The sequence below is a fragment of the Aethalodelphis obliquidens genome, unplaced genomic scaffold (assembly GCF_003676395.1).
Source record: "Aethalodelphis obliquidens isolate GAN/ISIS:26980383/991018 unplaced genomic scaffold, ASM367639v1 scaffold12, whole genome shotgun sequence".
Taxonomy (NCBI): domain Eukaryota; kingdom Metazoa; phylum Chordata; class Mammalia; order Artiodactyla; family Delphinidae; genus Aethalodelphis; species Aethalodelphis obliquidens.
Window position 1 is genome coordinate 26,977,901 of NW_020837956.1, and position 18,043 is coordinate 26,995,943.

Genomic DNA, 18,043 nt, shown 5'->3' on the forward strand with positions numbered 1-18,043 from the left:
GAACCACCATGCTGTTTTCCATACCAGCTGCACCATTTTACAATCCAACCAACTGTACCCAGTTTCTCCACATCTTCACCAACACTTGTTATTTTCTGGTTTTTTTGTAGTAGACCTCTTAATGGATTTTAGGCAGTATCTCTTAGTTTTTGTTTGCATTTCCCTAATGATTAATGGTGTAAGCAATTGATTTTCATGCTTATTTGGGATGAGGCCTGAGGCTTAACAGATGTGATGTCTGTCAAAGACATAAATGATAGTGTTGTTAGAATGTTAACTCATATGTCCTAAAGGAAATGTTAGCAGTCACTGTAATGATCTGTCAGGCAGCTTTGGTGGATTAATTTCCCAGAAATTCTCAGATGCAGGAACAATTGTTTCTGGTTGTTTGTCGTTATCTCAAAAAGACTTGAAGTTACTCCAATTTCTTGTGAGCATGTTCAGAATGAATCAGCATTTGAGTAATGTATATCATCATCAGTATAAAATAATAAAGAATAGAGAGAAAACCAGCTTAGGACAGTGTAAAGCTAATTTTCTGTATGGGTGTGATAAGAAGCAGAAGGAGTTCTTCCTGTGTGATAATCAAGGTGATAATGTGCCCCATTATGGCAATTTGTTTTATATTTCTTAAAATAGATATGACTGAGGAAATGACAGATGGAGGTCAGGAAAAAATTCATGAAGTCCTTCACCTTATATTCATAAATCAATGACTTGGTCCCAGAGAGTTGGCTAAAAATATATTTCTCTTTCAGATGAAGGAGATTATGTTGTGAAAAGAAGAATGTGTTGACTGAATCACTGAGAATATCATCTCTTGTCATTAACACAATACTACAGCATTACACAGAACACAAGGAAAGTGATTTTTTTTCTTTCACTTGTACTTTTCCAGTAACACACAGATCTCTCTCTCTCTCTCTCTCTCTCTCTCTCTCTCTCTCTCTCTCTCTCTCTCACACACACACACACACACACACACACGCAGATTTCCATTTTGTAGAGGAAACCATGTGAGTTTATAGTCAGAAAAATAATTGGGGTAGGCTAAATGTTTGGCCCTGGGAGGGTGAGTACTTAAGGAAGAAATGATTTAAATAAAAATGCACCAGCTATTTTCATGGGGGAAGAATTAGAAAAACTATCCAGAAGAGATTATGTTGAAACAATATTAGTGCCTGAAAAAACTAGACTTCAGATGTTTTCCATTCTAAGAAGCCAATACCAGCATCAACTCCCAAAAGCGATCTGTGTGTGAAATGACAATCTTGGGTTGAGAATGCAGTCTGTAAACTTCAATGTGAAATACTGATTTTTTAAAAAATATTTCCCTTTGAAATAAAACTGTAACCTTTCAAACTTATAATCGGGTACAACCTAAACTATAATGAAGGTATTTAGCGTGTCAGGAAACAAGAAGAAAGAGTTCAAATGTCAAGGTAGCGTTGAATTTCTAGTGAGATTTGCACTCTTGCTTCATTTTATTTTTATTGCATTCCATAAGCGTCACCAGAAAAAAAAAAAATCCTTTAAAGAAATACATTCTACAGCTTATCACTCATGTCTGAGAAAACTCGTTTAATGCTTTTGTTGGCCATGATACTGAAAATAAGTCTTGATTGAAGCCAGCACAGTCATATACTGAAGTACACAAATAGACACGTTTGCTGGGTTTATTCTCCAGCCTTGCTGCCAGAATGCAAATGAGCTTTTGCAGGCCCAGTTTCAAGCTGTCAAGTGACAAAGTGGGGAGGGGGCAGGAAAAACAATCAGTTGAGTTAACCTAGCACAGAAGTCTACAGATTATTTATGTTTTAAGAAACTGAAAACAATGTGTGTTTTGTTGGCAACTTGAAAGATCAGTGCCTGAAATGCTCCTTAATATTATGTAAACGAATGGAGCCTAATTAATTGTAGAGAAGGCAGGCACCATACCTGTGAAGAGTGAAGTTGTTTTCCTTTCAAATAAATGAATTGGGTGCAGAAGACAGGAATCCTTTTGCAGCTGCAGATAGCATTTATAGATTACTTACAGGATGATGACAGATTGGCATTGTGATTTCAAATGCCAAGCAGGGATCTGTATACCTATTCTTTCTATTGTGACTCCAGAATCCTAGGGATTCAAGGGTAGTTAAGTAGGCAAGTTGTACTCTCATTTTATCCCTAGCATTTTGTAACAGAGATATGACCCCTGAGGTTTGTAAGGGTGTAGGATTGCCTCATCATTGTTTTTTGTTCACTTAGATAGATTAAGACCAATTTAGTACCAATTATTATAGAGCCATTAATTCAGTAAATCAAAATTAACATAAATTATTTTGGTTCTTGATCCAACCCTGACATAAATATTGGGAAATTAACTTGTTTATTACCTACTCAATGTTGACTGAGAATCCAAGGATGGTTAATAATGTGTCTGTGATTAAAAGGAAGGGAAAGGTGAGTTATGAAGGGTTCAGTGGAGGAGACCTAACTATGTGAAACTTCAAAGAAGGACATACTAGCTTCAGGCAAAATGGCAAAGGATGCCTTTTATAAGATAAAGGGACTCTGAAAATAACAGATGCCTTTGAGGTTTACCTAGCATGTACAAGCATCAAGACATTTTTAGTAATTAAAAAAAAATACTTGAATATGAACAGAAGAGCCAGAGGAAAGTAAAATGATTTGGTATGGTTTGGAACAGCAGATGTTCACCAACTGGCAGCAAGAAGTTAAGGCAATTGGAAGGAGATGAGAATAAAAGAGAATAGGTTAATTTGTTTGACATGAAATGCAAGAAAGATAATTTTAGTTTTTGCAGTTTTAGATGAGATCGGTGATTTTGCAGAAATAACGCAGGTTTTGTGGAGAAGCATTAAAGAGAAGATAACTTTCTGAGATTTTTATGAAATGAGAAATCAGAAAACAGGATTTGGTAATGCATTGGAAGTATAGGATGCTTTGAAGACATTTTCTGCTTTTAGCTGATTTATGTTTATATTACAGCTAAATACAAAATGTTGGCTAAAATCTGTGGCAGAAAATAACAAAGAACAGACTATTGAGTAGGACTCTTTGTTTTTGCCCAATGTTTTAAATAGTTTCCATTTATTTTATTAAAAATGTATCTATTACCTTAAGTCCATTTCTGATCAGGAATAAGAAAAATTGCATAGTTTGTTACATGAACTCATAATTACCTAGCACATCCATACTGTGTAATCTGGGGTTTCACTCCATTAGTAAATATGCCTTATAACTGTGCAGTCCATGTAGTTCCAATAGAAATGTTTGAATAATAGGTTTGCCCTCCTGAGTTTACTGTCTTGGCTTTGGTTAATAGTCATATTGTATTTGTTGAATAAGGGTCTTAGTGCATGTACTTAAATTTTTTTTTTTTTTGTCAGACTCATCTCCTCACCCCTATTCTGTAATGAAATAATCATATCACAAAGACAATTTACTGCAGAGTACATGCTCATTAAGTTGCACTGATGAATATACAAAATGCACTAACTAAACAAGATTCAGATGTGAAAAATTCCTTTATAGATTATACTCTGCGTTTATGTACATGCATACACACACATACCTACATACTTACGTTTAAATGTGAAGACTGACATCCTAAAAATACTTTTCCTTCTCACAGTAAACCAAGTTACACTACTTTGTTAAGCAAAAGCATGAAATTATTCTCATCTTATGCATTGCCATCTGGCATACTTGTACTACTTTTTTGTGAATCACAGAAAAAGCAATTCAAAACCAGACATTAAATAGACTCATAAGTAATTATCAACATATTAAGTAGTTTCTGAAGACAGGTTTGAACACATACATTCCAACAGGATTTTCTTAGGTTGATAGCCACAAGCTTTTTAATTGAGAAAAATATTTTATAATATTATTGTAAAATAATTTGGCAAACTTTCTATGTACATCTGCTTCAAGAGTCTTATAACATGCTACATTACAAAAGTCGTTCTGTTCTGTGATTCAGACTCATCTCCTTTTCTTCGATATTTTTCATGTTTTATTAATGGGGAAGGAATCCTCATAATGAAGGAAGTTTCTTTATCCTGAAAACACGCAGATTTTGTTTTGCCTTACAGATCTCAGGATTCTGCAGATTTGGAAGCATGGTGGTGGAGCTAGTCTGTTATTTGTGGACCAGGTTTCTTGTCAAGGGGGCCATCAGATACTCTCCCATTAGTTTTTGTGAAAGCAAGATAATGATGTCACAAGAAAACCGATTCCACTTGTTACTGTTCTAGCCTTGAGAAATATACCTTTATATTTATCCAAAACAGATGCCCCTTCTAGCACAACTACTCTGGAGGAGGTTGTAATTCCACATGGAATTCTGGCCCCACTAGCTTACAGGTCACTGATCCTCTTTAAATGTGGTTCTTGGACCCAACACAATACTCCAAATACGGCCAGACCAAGTCAAAGTATAGAGGAGTTTTTACTTTCAATTTTCCTAATAGAAATATTACAATAATTCACAGACTACATTTGTCTTGTCAGGAGCCATTGCAAACTGTTGCCTAAAACTGATCTTGAGTCATTAAGATCATGAATATTTATTAATTTTTTGTTTCCTCAGATATTTATTCCTAAACATAGACATTATATTTAACCCTATTAGATCCCATTCTATTAGCTGTTTCTGATTTTAACTATTAGAAAATCTTCCTTTAACAGCCCCTTAATTTTTATGACCATAAAAATAAAACAACTTTTAGTACAGAAAAAGTGTAAAAGGTAGGAAAAATAAAATATATATAATGCCAAAAGCATCCCCATTGCAATTATATGTGTAACAGTTTTTATGCTGTTTTTTTCACTTAAAATTACCTTATGGGTATTCATTGCATTTTTTTTTTTTTTTTGCGGTATGCGGGCCTCTCACTGTTGCGGCCTCTCCGGTTGCGGAGCACAGGCTCCGGACGCGCAGGCTCAGCGGCCATGGCTGACGGGCCCAGCCGCTCCACGGCATGTGGGATCTTCCCGGATCGGGACACGAACCCGTGTCCCCTGCATCGGCAGGCGGACTCTCAACCACTGCGCCACCAGGGAAGCACTATTTATTGCATTTTTAATGTTCTTTTGAAATGTGATCTCTAGGAAGAGCTGAATAATATTTGACAGTATGAGTATATTATATTTAATTAAATAGTAGAGGGCTTCCCTGGTGGTGCAGTGGTTAAGAATCCGCCTGCCAATGCAGAGGACACGGGTTCGAGCCCTGGTCCAGGAAGATCTCACATGCTGTGGAGCAAGCAACTAAGCCCGTGAGCCACAACTACTGAGCCTGCGCTCTAGAGCCCACGAGCCACAACTACTGAAACCCACACACCTAGAGCCTGTGCTCTGCAACAAGAGAAGCCACCGCAATGAGAAGCCCTCACACCGCAACGAAGAGTAGCCCCCGCTCACCGCAACTAGAGAAAGCCCCCGAACAGCAACAATGATCCAACGCAGCCAAAAATAAATAAATAAACTGTAGGTAATCATTGAGTATATTTGTCCATTTTTTATATTGCATACAGTATTTACTGTGTTTCTCAATAACTATGGAATCAATTATTGGACATAGAATTCTTGGATCAAAATGTATGGATATTCAAGGGAAATCTTGATGCATATTTCCAAATTGAAATTCATTTTCAAAGTACTATTTTACATCCCCCATAATGTCCTTTATATTTATATGATAAACATTTATATGTATGTATACATTTGTGTGTGCATATATATATTTGTATGTGTATATATACTTATATATGTGTCCACACGTGTGTGTGTGTGTGTGTGTATGTATATAGACTCTTGAGAGCATGGAAAGAAAGAACAACCCTGGGAAGGTTATACTATGAATTATCATGACCTATCTTATATCTGACTCTCAACTGTGGGGTTGAAGCTGGTATGTAGGGGTACATGGCAGCATCAGACTAGTCCAAAAATTTATACCTTGGTGTGTGTGATATAAAGGTACTATTATGGATCTGACCTGTATTTAAAGGAAACCATAAACAAGATAAAAAGACAACCCTCAGAATGGGAGAAAATATTTGCAAATGAAGCAACTGACAAAGGATTAATGTCCAAAATTTACAAGCAGTTCATGCAGCTCAATATCAAAAAAACAAACAACCCAATCCAAAAATGGGCAGAAGACCTAAACAGGCATTTCTCCAAAGAAGACATACAGATGGCCAGCAAACTTTTCCTGGTTCTTTCACAAACATTTTTGTAATGAATGGAGCCAACTGTCTAACATTTTAGTAGGATATTACCATTATTTGAAAAGTTTCATATCTGAAATTCATCTAGAGGTAACAGTAAACCTACAGCCTTTAGTGGAATATGGTCAAAATTGTTGCTGTTATTTCCTGAGAAGACAAATACTCCATTGAGGCTTTCTTGGTGGTTGCAAAGGTTTATTTAGTGAAATGTAGAATATAAACATTTATCGACTCTCCTGGATTAGCCACAATGCTGGACACTGTGGTTTATTTAGACTAGTAAAGAAATGTCCCCTTTTTTCTGAAAATCTTTCTCTCTAAAAGGGGATACTGAAAAATTAGTAGTGCTCTCTGTACAGTAATATAGATATGCACAGATGTCCATGTCAGACTACCTGGTACCCTAGGACTTTCAGCCTTAGCCTGTACTTTCTTCTTGAATTTCAACTAACTTTTCCTTTCTTCCTTAGTCACCTATCTCTGTTCTGTAGTGACTAAAATAGTACCTTGGGAAATAAAAGATAAGGGGTGGGCAAATAATGGGCAAAGAAATCTAATTAAAGAGAAGTACACTGTATCCTATACTGTTTCTTCACTGAATACCATAATTGCCTTTGGGTTAAGATGAATTCAAGAACTTGGCAGCAAAATTTGCTAATGTTATATCCCAGCACTTGCTTATTAGAGATCACAGCTGTTCTCCGTTTGCCAGTAAACAGGTCCATGCTGGCCATGAAGCCAAGTCTGTTCCCTAAGTAAACTGGTGTCAACCCTGTGTGTTAACACCACTCATTGCTGAATTACCAGTGAGAGTACCTTTGTTGCACAGCTATTGATGTTCGCAGATCCAAACTGGAGAAGAGTCAGGAATGCAAACAGATCTGCAAGTTAGAGGATTGACAGACCTCAGTCTTAAACCACAAGACTTCTAAGATTATTATTTATAAGTCACACTTTGTAGTTTCTATAAAATTGAGAACTATCACTGCAGCCCCACAACCCACAAATTGGCAGATATTTTCGAGAACTCAAACTGTTATCTGACATCTGCAATGTCTAATGAAGAAAAGGGCTGCACATGACAATGGTTTCCACCTTAGCACTAGTAACACGGAAGGGAGATGATGAAAGGTAAAATAGGATTGAAAATTGGCTTATCAGGCTGCATCAGAAGTGGGTGTGAGAAATCCCAGCTGCAGATTGAGGAACCAAAAAGACAGCACCCTTCATATTCAAGGGTGGCCACCAAAATACTTCCTCAGCCACAGTGCCAATTAGTTCAAACATTTGCACTGCCCATATTAAAAGAGAAAACTCTAAAACTTTAAGTATGTGTGAGAGGGTGGAGGTGATGGTGGTGAATAAGAGCTCAAACAGACTTTCCTTGCATTTCTGGGAAGCTCTGCAAAACAGGTACTCATCTAGGTCATCATAACAGATGATGTGGCCAAGGACTAAATCCTATTGACAATCGATAATTGAGAACCATTTAAGGAAATAGGAATATATGAAGGAAACCAAGAAAGAGCAGCCAGAGGTAGAAGGAAAGCTAAAACCTGTGATGTCACAGAGCCCAGTGAAAGAACATTCTTTAGAACATTGAGTGATTAAAAACATCAGATATCAAGTAAGACTCAGAACGGAGAAGTGGTTTTGACAGCAAGGAGCTCACAGATGATCACAGCGAAATTGAGCTGTCAGAGGAACCTAGCAAGGTAAAGCCTGATCCTTGTGAACGAATGAGTAAATGGGAGATATGAAAATGAGAGACAGGAAGAATAGACACTGATTCCAAGATTATATTTGGATGAGAGAGAGCTGAGGCTGTTTAAATGATTATGTGATGCAGTCAATATATGGTAGCAAATAATTCCTCTATCAATGGTGTCACACATGTCAATCTCCATTCTAGCTCTTCCATTTTTAAGCAGCATGACTTTGGACATTTGTCCCGGTCTCAGTCTTTTCATCTGTAGATGTGTGTCAGTATACTTTCAACCCATGTTAGCTAATTGTTTTCTTTAAAAGGGGGAACAATCAATGTAGCAAGGTCTCTTGGAAAGTAGAAAGCTATAGATTCCAGAACGGAAGTGAATGAATTAATCTTACAAAGGAGGAAGGTCTCTCTTACACTGTGGTGAGTGTAAAAGACAAAAATAAGAGTCCAGGTTCATTTACCTTTGTGGATCTGGCGTTGACACATTTCCAATTTAAATGGCATCTATTTTCTCTGAAATAAGAGGTAGAATGTAGAAGGCTTAAGGGAGACGGCCTTAAAATAACCAGTGTAGTGATGATGAGAGAACAGGATTGCCAGAAGGTCTTGAGGGCCTATTTCATGTTAGTGAAAATATGTTTAAAGGAACGGTACTTTGTGAGGCACTCATTCTTCTCTGAACAGTGTACCTAGCCTGGCTCTTGATTAAGGAAGGACAATTGGTGTGGTCCAAAATCAGTGTTCTGTAAGGCGGGTGCGAGAGAATGACAATAGACCAAGTGAAAGGAGGATATCAGAGAGTGGGTCGACTTGAAATCTATTCAAAATTGAGAAGGATGTGCACAGGAGTAGAATAGGATACAGATAAGTTGGGAATAATACTAAGTGGAGAACTTGGAGGGTAGAAAGTTGTATTAAAAAACTAGAGGGCTTCCCTGGTGATGCAGTGGTTGAGAGTCCGCCTGCCGATGCAGGGGACACGGGTTCGTGCCCCGGTCCGGGAAGATCCCATGTGCCGTGGAGCGGCTGGGCCTGTGAGCCATGGCCGCTGAGCCTGCACATCCGGAGCCTGTGTTCCGCAACAGGAGAGGCCACAACAGTGAGAGGCCTGTGTACCGCAAAAAAAACCAAAAAAACAAAAAAACTGGGGTGTTATAAATGAAACTTTTCCAGAATTTAAGGACCAGGGGTGTACCAGGGTGAGGGGGTATATCCGAAGGTTGGGGTTAGAGGTAAGATGACTCATTTTATGCTTGTCATCCTTACATAATCATTAATAGTTCCCCTTTCAGTTTTTTCTTAATCAAGCACTTAATAAATCATGTATTTATTTGTAAATCAATAAATATGAATACTAAACCTAAAATGTAATCAAGACTACATTAGTAATCCATAGGCATGTGGAATGAGACTCCGTTTTCACATAGATATGAGTATTTTATAAATAGTGTAATCATTACATGCATATACCCTGGATATACATTGTTTATATTCTCATTATTACTACCAACTTTCCACAGAAAGGGTGAATTCTACTTTGTTCTATTTGATATATTATAAATTACAAACTAATAAAGCTCTACTGTATTTGAGTATCACCCTTTGGCTGAAGACTGGTCTCTTCAGCCATTTGTTTCCTACTTACATATGCATACATGGTAAGTCGTGTGTGTGTGAGTGTGTATTTTTGTTTTTGAAATTTATAATAGCCATGTTCTGTCAGTGACTAGCATACAAGTTGCTGTGCAAAATGACCCCTCAGTTCTATTCTAAACTTACAGTTCAGTTGATTTTATTGCCCTCACCTAAGTACGTACAACTGTCATATACAGGAGAGAAACATTGGAACCTAAATAAAAATGGTAATCTATACTACTTTGCTTCAAATATGACTCACATTTAAACATAAATCAAAAAGTTAATGTACACAGTTTGAGAGATACTTTAGAATCCTATGTTCTGACCCTGTCTTTCTTGAAGAAAAGTGATACATAATTTTTGGATAATTCAGAAAAAAACTATGACCTTTCTGGCTAGTTTTTTTTTTTGTTTTTTGGGGAGTGTATGATGAGATTTTATTGGCTTATATTTAGATGTTTCTTTTTTTTTTTTACATCTTTATTGGAGTATAATTGCTTTACAATGGTGAGTTAGTTTCTGCTTTATAACAAAGTGAATCAGTTATACATATACATATGTTCCCATATCTCTTCCCTCTTGCATCTCCCTCTCTCCCACCCTCCCTATCCCACCCCTCTAGGTGGTCACAAAGCACTGAGCTGATCTCCCTGTGCTATGCGGCTGCTTCCCACTAGCTAACTATTTTACGTTTGGTAGTGTATATATGTCCATGCCACTCTCTCACTTTGTCACAGCTTACCCTTCCCCCTCCCCATATCCTCAAGTCCATTCTCTAGTAGGTCTGTGTCTTTATTCCTGTCTTACCCCTAGGTTCTTCATGACATTTTTTTTCCCCTTAAATTCCATATATATATGTTAGCATACAGTATTTGTTTTTCTCTTTCTGACTTACTTCACTCTGTATGACAGACTCTAGGTCTATCCACCTCATTACAAATAGCTCAATTTCGTTTCTTTTTATGGCTGAGTAATATTCCATTGTATATATGTGCCACATCGTCTTTATCCATTCATCCGATGATGGACACTTAGATTGTTTCCATCTCCGGGCTATTGTAAATAGAGCTCTGGCTAGTTTTAAAATGAACATTTTCTTCTGTTATCACATTTCTGAATTCATCTTTCCGAATTCACTGGTTCCTAGAGTTAGCCTTAAGCAAATGTCTGAAACCTAGGAAACTGCCAGGAACCATGGAATCCAGAATCCAAGAGGGTACTTCAGAGTGTGTTAGATTTGCTTTCAACTTAGAGGAAACAATAGATTCCGCTAAATCCTGAAATTGAGTGTGAAAAAATGCCTGATATACAGAGTTGAGCCCCCCTCCCACCAGGACAACTCCATATTCTACTATGGAGCCTTAAAAGTTTTGTCTTGTGGATAAATTATGATTATTCTCAAAGACTTCTCAATTGACAACGTCTTTACCACCAATTCTTTATATACTAAAGTAGCCAAAGAAAAAGAAGTACAATTTAACTACATAACACCAAATATAACTACCAATTTATTTTTTTATCCGGAAAGGGTATTTTAAGAGGCTCTGAAAGAGCAGAGAGACTAAGACTCACAAGATTAAGGGGTATCTAAAATATCAATATTGAATATTTCACACAAAATTTTTCTCCTTACACGGAAAGTACTAAATACGTTACATTTAAATGTTCTATATATGTGTATACACACACACACACACACACACACACACACACACACACACACACACACACACACACACACATATATATCAGATACTTCTCATTTAATAGAAAGTAGATAAGATTTAAAACATAAGGAGTAGGGGTAAAGGATGAGCTGTATATCCAATTCAAATTGTATTAAAATCCAAATATAAACAGAAGTTACATTTTCCTAAATGAAAGCAAATATTCACTATCCCCGCCAAAGTAGGTAAATTATACTATTAAGAGAAAAAATATACATGGACTGAGATACTTTCTTGCTTTGATATATGTAAAAAAATAAAAGCACTTGTTATGGTTGTCTAAACGTTTAGGGTTATATGGTTAGAAATATATAATGCTACTTTTATGGATAGGTCAACTCGGGGAAATAAATTAGCAGAATCATTTGAATTAGCTGTCTTCATACTGGGCAAGGCTTACTTCTCTCTCTCTCTCTCTTTTAAAGCTTTTTGATGTATAATTGATATACAAAAGAATTGCACATATTTAATGTATACATTTTGATGAGTTTGGACATAAGCATACACCTGTAATGTTACCACCATGATCAAGGTACTAACCAAATCCATTTCCTTATGTTCTTGTTTGTGTGTAAGAAGATTTAACATGAGATCTAGCCTCAACATATTTTGAGTGCACAATACTATGTTGTTAACTACATATGTATATGTATATACATATATATAAACTATTTTGTACAGCAAATCTCTAGAAGTTACTCATCTTGCATACTTTTTAAAGGTTCTTTGTACATGTGAAACATTCCATAAGATGTCCTGTGTTGCCACGGAGGATGCAACTATTTTTAGGTGGACTGTGGCAAATCACACAAGGATCAATGACATTAAGAGGAAAGCTAGATTCCATACTCGCCTCTTTGTCTTGTGTTTCTTCCCTCTCAAACGCACTGACATCTTCCTGGCTGTTAGAAGTGGTGCTGTAAGGGTTGATGACTGAGAACAGTGGTCACCTTCTTGGGACTGAGAGGCTCAGGTGAATTTTATCATTTTCTTCAGCATATGACTCTGAAATCATTCACTGTAGGGTTTTGTTTTTTGTTTTTCCCAATCAGGAACATCAAATCCATCTTCCCCTTGTGTTGAGTTTTCTAGACTGGCTTTCTCTGACATTTTCCCCTTATCTTCAGGAAGCTAAGTCTCACAAAAGGTCCAACGTCTGTTGCAAGGCAGTGGAAGGGGAGGGTTGATTTCATTTCATAAAGTACACTTCCAGTAGTCAATTAAAGACATTTCAGGATCTTCTTCAAGTGAGTCTGTATCACTCTTCCATGTCTGATGTACAGGAACTTGATATACCTCGCCATCTTTCTCGAGAGTTATTCTTCCGCACTAAAGCTATCATCTTCTGAATCGAGACTCAACTTCAAATTCCAGAGAATTCATCTGAAACTGAATCCTGCTCCAACCACCTGAATGTTCACTCACACCGGCATCACGGTCCGGATTTGATGGCACCTCTGTGAATTCTCTGCTACTTCTTGCACAACATATATCCCTCATTACGCAGAAAAACAGGCTTTCATCAAAGAAAGAGAAACGCTATCAGATTTCTGTGCTTTCTTTGTCATTCGCCAGGTAGTTCATCTGAATTTTCTTCTCAGAAGTCATCACTTCTTCCTCTGAATTCCCAAACCACTCATATCCCAGGCCTCTGGGGCTCAGGAACACACTAGGTCTGGAGGAGGTTTCTGGGAGGTGAAAGAAGTGGGACCCCTAGAGGTATTAGGGATACCCCTCCGGCTGGGCTTCTCTGCACATCTTCCTTTCAGGCACGCAGACCTCACAGGCTCGAGGGGCGCCGGCTTGCTTGGGTCTCCCTGCGCGTCACTGGGCGTTTGCACATGTGCACTCAAGTCTCCCCATCCTCCACCAATTCCCCTTTTCATTTTCAAAATTGCCCAGGTTTGGACACAAGTTCTCTTTTCATGCTATATAAAGGTCACTAAATATTATGAAGCTGAGTAAAAGGGAAGGCAGGGTGCTTGAAGGGTCATCCGAATGGGTGCAGAATTCATGGCCCATCAACGAAGAAAAGATAGAGGGCTTTAGTAAGAATATTCATAGATGAGTACACAGTAATAAAACATAATTAGGTGAAATCTAAAAACTTAAATTTCAGTCTTCGCACACTGTAGACAGCAAGCCAGTAGAACACCTGGGACCTAACACGTAACAGCATCTAACATTCACAATGGTGAATGATTCTATGTGATACTGCTCTGATTTAATTACCTTCAGAAGTCCAAGTCTGATTCCTTCCAAAATTTAGCATCTATTGCAAGCCTAATGAGTTAAAAGTTGGAACTGCAGAACAGAGCCATTACCAAAATAACAGTAATCAACATACTCTTACAGAACTCCTAAAGCGATGATTCACACAGGATTTCACAAAAAAACTCCCATTAATGCTAATGAAATTGGGTAAGCCACAGGCTGAAACTCTCCTATACATTGATAGGTGAATAGTTCCCTGAGGTACTTACTTAAATGAGGGAACTTAATTTTCTCTCCACTAATCCTCTCTGGATGAAAAATAAGAAATCATGCTTTTGATTTCTTTTTAAAGTAGATGGCACAAATTCAGAAGCATTCGAGTAGATTAATCAAAAGCCACATTAGGGCTCAGTCTAGCTCATTTTTTAAAAAAAATATTTATTTATTTATGGCTGCGTTGGGTCCTCGTTGCTATGTGCCAGCTTTCTCTAGTTGCAGCAAGCGGGGGCTACTCTTCGTTGTGGTGCCTGGGCTTCTCATTGCGGTGGCTTCTCTTGTTGCGGAGCACGGGCTCTAGGCACGTGGGCTTCAGTAGTTGTGGCTCGCAGGCTCAGTAGTTGTGGCTCGCAGGCTCAGTAGTTGTGGCTTGTGGGCTTAGTTGCTCCTCGGCAACTGGGATATTCCCAGACCAGGGCTCAAACCCGTGTCCCCTGCATTGGCAGGTGGTTTCTTAGCCACTGCGCCACCAGGGAAGTCCCTCTAGCTCAGTTTTGACCAGTCAAACCATCTTCCATTCAGATGGATGCCAGTTGGCCAAAATCTTGAGAAGTCAGTTATGTTTGTGGCTCTGAAAGTAAGCCATTAAGTTCATTCAGTCTTGCTTCTTTGAGATTCTAGAAAAAGAAACTGTGCAATTATTGAGGGAACTAGTTGAGAAGAAATAGAAATTCCTGATTGCCTTAGTATGAATTGAACAGTTCCATCACTGATTTAATTAGCTGCCTAGGGAAGGAAAGATCATGAAATGTTGAGTTAGAAACAATATAAGACCATTCAAAGACTTATACAAAATGATAGGACAGGTATAATTAAGTTTCTGGGGCAGAAGTGTTATTTTGTATATTTCAGAGGAAAGTAGCAACTTTCACTACCATGTCAGTGTTTTTGGCAGATAATGATCATTATGATAATATCAACTTGGTTGTATACAATTCTTGACCAGGGCAAAATAAATTTTCTGTTTATCTTCTTATTTATTACAATTTCCTGGTATATAGGTAGGGCTGTGTTATGATCTTATTTTGTAATTGACGAAGTGAAGCTCATTTTGGTAAGTTACCTCATAGAAAAAAAGTGGTAGGCTCTAAAAGTAAAACAAATTGTAAATAAAATAAGTATGCTGATTTTGATGAAGAAGATGAGGTCGCAGAAAGCAGTCTTAAAATCTCATTCAGCTGACCTTTGTTCTTTTACAGCTGATGCAATTAAGCCTTAAAATGGGAATTTTCTAAAAGTCATAGCCCAGGATCTTAATGTCAGAAGAATTCTAGTGTCTTGCCTTTTGGTTAGTGATATTTAGAAAGTTTTAAAAATAGGGATAGATCCCCAAATACCAAAATATGTCTTTGATTATATTATCCATGAACACATAAATAGCTGCTATTATTTGTTGCTCAGTGAAAAGTATCTGATGCTTCTTATTGTGACTAAAACCCAAATTACATTGAATTTAGCAGACACATTTTGGCTAATTATGTGGCTTTAAGCAAATATAAAAAGTTTGCTAATTTATTAGACATTAAGAATCAGTGCCACTACACATGGCATTTTAAAAATGACTAGTATAAAATCTAGAATTATAGTTGGAGATATCTCAGTAATTGATAGGATAAGTAAAGTAAAAATCAGTAAGAACAACACTGTCAACTAACTTGACCTACTTAACATTTACAGGACAGAGGGCAGAAACCTAAAAACAGAAGAATACATTTTTTTTCAAGCGCACACACACTATTCACCAAGATAGATCATATTCTGTGACACAGATTCTAGAATGAAACTGCACAACATATATCCTCAGACCACAATGGAATGAAACTAGAAATCAATAGATAATAATTGGAAAATTATCAAATATTTTGAACTTAAAAAATATACCCCTGAATAAATCCTGTGTCAAAGAAGAAAACAAAAAAGAGATTAGGAGAGATTTTGAATTAAATGAAAGTAAAAATACAACATATCAATATTTATGTGATCCGTTTAAGTGGTGCTTAGAAAAAATTGGTAACAATGGGAAAAAAGAAATGTTTCTAATCAATCTTTGGAGATTCAACTTAAGAAAGTAGAAAAAGAAGAGCAAATTAAATTCAAAATAAAAAAGAGAAAAACTAAGTAAAATTCAAAATATAAAATAAATACAGAAAATCAAAAAAACCAAAACTGAAAAGATCAATAATAAAATTGATAAAACTCTGGCCAGACTAATTAAGAAAAAAAGAGAGAAGATACAAATTACCAATACCAAGAATAAAAGAGGGAACCTCACCTCAGATCCAAAGACATTAAAATATACAGGAACATTATGAACAACATTATGACTATAAATTTGACAGCTTAGGTTGAGTGGACAAATGCTTTGAGATAAATACCTAAAAAGGGTGAATTTTACTATATGTAAATTTTATTTCAATAAACCTGACTATTAAAAAAAGGAGAGATCGGGTTATTCAGGAAAGGAAACAAAATGTACCACTGCTGTAACTATCAGTGATATGTTCTTTGATATGCTTTACACTGATATGTTCTTTTTTTTATAATATGGTTTTTATTTAATTGTCTGTTTTTATAGCTCAGCCTAACATTTTTGGCCAACATAAAGATTATACACAGGTGCTTAAAACTCAATCTCGTAATATCTACAAAGTACACATTTATTTCCACATTTTTCCTTCCATCATTTTTCTTTAACTGATCTTGTATTTAAGACACTTGATTCACTTCCACTTTTTTATATTTTCTAGTACAAGTGAAGATTTTTGATATAAGATACAGAGCTAAGAGTCATCTTCCCTCCCTGAATGTGGCAGATCCATTTGGTTACATTATTTATTTTTCCTTGGTTTGAACCTTAGGAATTTGACTAAATTGTAATGAAGCTAAAGAGGCTACATGGACTGATACTTTGGGGGAGATTTGAAATCGTTGCATTACATTTGCACCTCATCTTAGTTGTGGGCTTTGTGTACTGGTAGTCAATCACTACTATAAAATAAAAATGCTTTCTAACATGAGCATTAAGTATTGATTAAGTTATTAATTCCCCACTAGATCCAGGAAGAGAAAAAAAATAGATCAAGATAGTCTTTATTAGTCAGAGTGATAACAATAACATGATAGCCATAATTTATCGAACACTTACATGTGCCAGTGTGTTAGGCAATTTTCATTCATTACTTAATCCTTATAACATCATTAAGACATGAGAATAATTCTCATTGTATCACAAGGACTGATACTAAAGACTAAGATATATTCTGCCAAATAAATTAGCAAAACTTAAGGGGAAAAAAATCACCAGTGTTAGCAGTGGCTGTTGGGAAATGTATGAATTCAAACTTGCATTGTGGATAAGAGGTTAAATTGTGCAAAAACTATCTTATTAAGTAATTTCTAATATATATAAAGAGCCATGATAACATAAAACACATGAAGGTGTGTTTTTATGTTTCGTTAGATTAAGCCTTGAAACATACTCTAAAGGAATAATCCAGGCTACACAAAATAAAAACAAAAACCTGAGATTAATGATATTAATTTGAGCAGTAGCCATAATATTATTTTTTTATTTAGCAATATTTAATAATATTTAATATTGAACAATATTTATTTTAAATTTAACAATATGTAATATGCAACAATAATTGTTAAATAAAATGCAATGTAGCCATATGACTTTATATTAAATGCAATATGCCACACACCCAGCCATATGTATATATGCACGCATATGCATAAATATATATATATACATATACATATGTGTGTATAAAAATAAATACAGCTCTATATTTACATTTCCTTTGATTAAAACTATTTTCAAAAGTGTGATGCACAGACTAGATTGAAGTGGCCAAAAATTTAATGTCTAATATTTCTCACCACTTAGGTTATATTCCTGCAACAGTGAATTATTTATAGTACTCCAAGTAAAGCTGTAGTATGAGCTTTGATTTGTGTATTTCTTTTTCCTGGAATGATCTTCCTGTCCTTCCTATTTTGAGGCAGCCCAACTTATTCCTTAAGATAACACCCAGGAATTATCTTTTCTGAGACTCTATCTCTACTTCCTTTCTATGTACACCTAAGGTTCCTGCTAACAGTTCTATCCTAGACTCTGACACATTATTATAAGATGGTCTCTTTGTTGGCTTTGTAGGAGGCTTCCATCTCCACTGGGACCCTTTGTGAGCTCAGAGGCTGTTCCATTTCTTCTTTATCTT

General features: G+C 36.4%; 1 pseudogene; it reads right to left on the reverse strand.

Moving 5' to 3' along the window:
• Positions 1-11,650: 11,650 nt before the first annotated feature.
• Positions 11,651-18,043, reverse strand: part of LOC113624193 (E3 ubiquitin-protein ligase Mdm2-like) — a 77,927-nt pseudogene continuing 71,534 nt past the window's right edge.